Consider the following 4,968-nt stretch of genomic DNA (forward strand, 5'->3'; position numbering starts at 1 on the left):
CGAAGGCCATCCCCCAACCATCAGGGGGAGTCAAACAGAAGGTAGCCTCAAGGGGCTGTGGTGGGTGCTGCCAAACCACATCGGCTACCACTAGTGATAGCCTACCCGGCCATGCCATTGATAGTCCACCTATATTTAACGAGGAAATACTCTATACACGGATAGTGCAGGAAATTTCAAATTTAATTGACCCCTTGTTGCAAAAATTGTGTCTGATAGAAGATAGACTCAACAAAATAGAGCAGGGTGTATCCCATAGTACCTTGGGCAATTCCAGCGCACAGTTGGGCGGTGGGGCATTTCTTCCCAGGCGGGTGGGGTGGGTTTGCATGGCGGGGGCTCTGTAGTCGGCGAGCTAGCCCCTGTTGATAGTCATCATGTCTCCTTGCCACGGGGAGGTACTAGCTTACCAGGTTCGCAGCATGTCTCGAGAGAAACTCGCACACGCTTTTCTCAACAACTTCTTGCAGGGGCTCGGCATGCTTTTAATTTTTTACATCTACCCCCGGAAGCCACTCCCTATACTGCAGTCCTAGGTAATGTCCCTGGGTTAGCATCGCAGGCACAGGAGGATTGGTCAACCCTGAGAAACAAGGCATTACATCTGCTGAGCTCAAGGACAGGGATCCAAAACCAAGTGAATTTAAAATGGTCCGCAGAGTACCATGGGTAGGAAAGTCCCAAAAGTCCCTCAGGGGTGACTGTGTGGTCCTAAGTTTTAGGTCTCCTGGTTTGGCCCAGCATATTCTGGAGAGGGCAGGGGACCTTGTCGCCAGGGATGATATTTCTGTTCTCCCCTTGGGGTACTTCTATCGACCCACAGACATCACTAGATGTACCAAATTGAGAGGGACATCCCAATCGCTTGGCCAATATAACTATTCTGTCCCTCTTAATAATTGTTTCAATGCTTTTTCTTCATTAGAAGACATCGATTGACTTGAACCACTTGATTGTTTTGTTTATCCAGGGACAGACACATTTAGGGGTCACGCGGGCTATGGTAATGGTCCCCCAATTTGTGACCCACCTGATTCTTTTAAAACCCGGGATATCCAAATAAGAGCAGGATGCAATAGGTAATAACCCTGGCTATCTTGGGGGTGCTTATATAACTAAGGTGGAACTGAGCATGGTGGAGAGGCTGAAAGACATGGCTAACATTCTCCCAGTAGGATCCATTTCACTAGACTGCTCCTATGGTTTGGATGCGCAGGCGGCTGTGGACGTACCTCCTCCCTATCCATCCCCCGTAAGCCCATCTCAAGGGCACTTAAAGTCTGTCATGACAGTGGGCTCCTGGAATATTGCAGGGCTCCTGCCCAAAATCGCATCAAGCGATTGGGCAGTGTTTATTGAACAGCATGACCTCTGGGCATTCCAGGAGACTTGGTCTATTGATCAGGTACATTACCCCGGGTTTTTAAATTTCTCTAAACCTGCCCAAGGGGGACAGAAAGGTAGACCCATTGGTGGTCTCACTTACTGGGTGAGACAGCAAATGGGTTACAGGGTTGAGGTGGTTCCCACCGACAGTACGGATATTATGGCCCTACGGCTCCGGACGGCTCAAGCACGAGACACTTTGATAATTAATATTTATGCAAGAGGGCAGCCGGGTGGGAGGTGTTCCGAGACAGTTGCTTTCCTTTATAGTTTCCTGGACAACCAGAGGGGTGGGTGCAACTTGATAATTATGAGAGATTTCAACTGCACCTTTGAACCGCTCGATTTAGAAGATGGTAATCTAAGTATTGATGAGGATTCACAGTGGAACATCCCGTCCCTAGATCTGAGCCCAATTAAAAAATGGACAGAAGCTGCCTTGCAACTTAAGGGGCTCTGCCTGGAAAGGGGAGTGCGAGCGGTAAATGGGAGGTCTCAATCAGACCGGAAGGGCGCACACACCTTCAATAATGGTATACGGAGTAGTCGCATTGACTTTATTCTCCTCAATGTAGAATTTTGGTCTTCCCTCTACGACATGCTGGTACAGGAACGCACAGAAAGCGATCATGACCCGCTAATTTTGACAATTAAGTCCCCGGGTTTATTAAACATCTCCAAAAAGGACGCTGAGGATATATCACCAGAAGTGCTGCTCTCAAATGACACAAGGAGAGTAAGATGGTCCAGGCTTATTGGGAACAATGGGGACCTGGGTAAGATGAAGGCTATGGTTACCCACTCGATATCTTGTCTTCAAAGTTGCGACTCCCAGGAGTATATTAACCTCATTGCCCCCCAGGTTCATAGAGACTTGTTTTCAAACCTAAAAACATATTTTATCAAGACCAGCCAAAAGAAGGAAAAAGACAGGGACAACAACAGCTACCTGGTACAATAAAACCTGTAGAGAGGCATATCGATTATTGACAAGGGCTATTAGATCTAAAGATATGGGAGAGGTTAAACTCGCCAGGGTAAGGTATAAAGCAACCCAATTAAAAGCCAAAAAGGAATGGGATGATAACCGCTGGCTTGACTTGCTTACAGCCAGCCATGAGAAAGACATGGTAACATTCTGGCAGTTTGTCAAGTGGGGGAGTGGTGGAACACCCTATACACCTATTAATTCTGTTCCCCCCGACAGTGGGCCTCGTATTATAGGCCCACAGTTCTCTGCCTCCAATAACAACTTGGTAAATTTCCAAATTCCCTCCTCGATACCTACCCTATCATTCAACAACTCAGAGGTCGAGACAGACCTCTCCTTAATTCCGAGAGTAAGGGCCCAGGGCCTCGACTGTGTACCAACGGATCTGTTTGTTTATGATATGGACAACTGGGTTGTTTACATCACCTATCTTGCTAATGCCATCGCTAGTGGCGCGTGCATCCCTAACACCTGGTCTGGAGCAGTTATAATACCAGTATATAAAAAGGGGGACCGTGAATTACCCAGCAACTATAGGCCTATCAGCCTTATAGATTCTATCCAAAAATAGTTGCCAGGTTGGTACTGTGCCGAATCCAGCTGTGGATAGAGGAGTCTGAGATTTTATCACCACTGCAGGCAGGTTTTCACCCCCATAATAGCACCATAGATCAGGTGCTCAGGTTTGTGATGATCTACAGGCCGGTAGTTATCATAGGAGGCGGCACATTATATGCAGCTTTTATCGATCTTAAGTCTGCTTTTGACTTGGTTCCTCGTAATAAAATGTGGAGAGCCTTTATGGATGTGGGGATGCAATTGGAGTTATTAGCAATGTTAATCCAACTACATGACTCATACAGTGAAGTAACGGATAGATTTCCTGTTTTAAAGGGTGTGCGCCAAGGATGTGTCCTCGCTCCTACCCTGTATTCTTTGTTCATTGACAGGGTCGTTCAGTACTATTCCACATGCCCCACTGATGCTTCAACCTTGGCGGGTTTGAAGATCCCTACTCATGTTCGCGGATGACACCTTGATCCTATCTAAGACCCAAACAGGGCTTCAGGTTGCCCTGTCTCGGTTCGAGGAGTTTTGTCGCGACCATGAGTTGGTGATCAACGTGGATAAGACAAAGTTCATGGTTCTCCACAAGTGCAAAGCCATCAAGGGTAAAGTGTACATGAACAATGTTCTTTTAGAACAGACTGAAGTGTTCACCTACTTGGGGATAACCTTAAATAGGAAGCTAAACTGGAAGCCACAGATTGACATGCTCGTTTTAAAACATGCTCAGCTGGCTGGGGCTCTTATAAAAGAGCACAGGCTTTCATTCACCAAGCCAATAGCCCCCGCCCGCAAGATATATAACTCTAAAGTTGCTAGTGCAATCCTTTATGGCGCTGAACTCTGGGGCCATGAGGATATTACCCCCCTGGCTACTGCCCAAAACAAATTTATAAGGACACTAAAGGGTTTGCCACAATCCACTCCATTGCTTCCTTTATCATTGGACCTGGGTTGCTTTTGCATTGAGGATTTGGCTCTATTCAGGCCTATAGCTTTTTGGAGAAGGCTTTGGGTTACTCCTGAGCTCTCCCTGTATGCCAAAGCTCTCTTGGATTTCAGAGGGGTAGGGTGCCTGGGTAAGATCAAATGGCTTCAGTACATAAAAAACACCTTGACTGAAATGGGGATGAGTATTTGTGGGAGAATCCAGAAGTCAACCCATTTCCGTCAAAAAAGGAGTTCAAGGCAGTTTATTTGGACATGGTGAAGATGAAGCGTTTTTCCTCTATCACACGGCCCACTTTGTCCAGGAAATTTCTGATGATCAAACATGAGCTTGAGTTCGAACCATATTGGGATTTTATTCTAAAACCATTTGATAGAAAGCTATACCACCAGTTTAGGGTAGGTTCCCTTCCGATTAAAGCTTTTACTAGCAGATGGTATCCGCCTACAACAGAAATGTGCCCTTTGTGTTTAGCACAGATTGAATCAATCGCTCACATCTTATTTGTTTGCCCGGCCTACAGGTCACCCAGAATGAAATGGCTCAAGCCCACTTGTACCAGCCTGGGTACAAGATCTGCTATGGAGGCCCTAAGGATCCTGCAGACATGTACCCAGGAATCCATTGCTGTTGCTAAGGCAAAATGTTTGAGTTGGGCATGGGCCATTCGGGCTAACAAACTAAGGGAAACCTAACTTGTTTCAACCCTGTTTTTAACCAACTTTAAGGGATGTGTGGTAGGTTGATTCTGCCATCTTGCCGAGTCTTGTTGCAGGGTCTAGTGATTTCACTAAAGACCGGGGCAGCTGTATGTCTAAACCACTGCCATAGGCATTCTGGCATTACAACACCGTTCTGTCCACAAACTATTGCTGGGTTGAACTATCCTATATCACATCTTTTTAAACTTATGGACTTTAAAGTGTTTTAGAGGATGTTGATATGATGTATTAATATATAAATTCATGCACCTTTTATTGTGGTCCCCTTATATTAATGTCAGTTCTGTATTTGACTTGAGCTTCTTTTAATTTTGTATTTTTAATCTCTTTTATGATTTTTATAATCAAAATAA

This window comes from Triturus cristatus, chromosome 3_2 (assembly GCF_964204655.1).
Source record: "Triturus cristatus chromosome 3_2, aTriCri1.1, whole genome shotgun sequence".
NCBI classification, from domain to species: domain Eukaryota; kingdom Metazoa; phylum Chordata; class Amphibia; order Caudata; family Salamandridae; genus Triturus; species Triturus cristatus.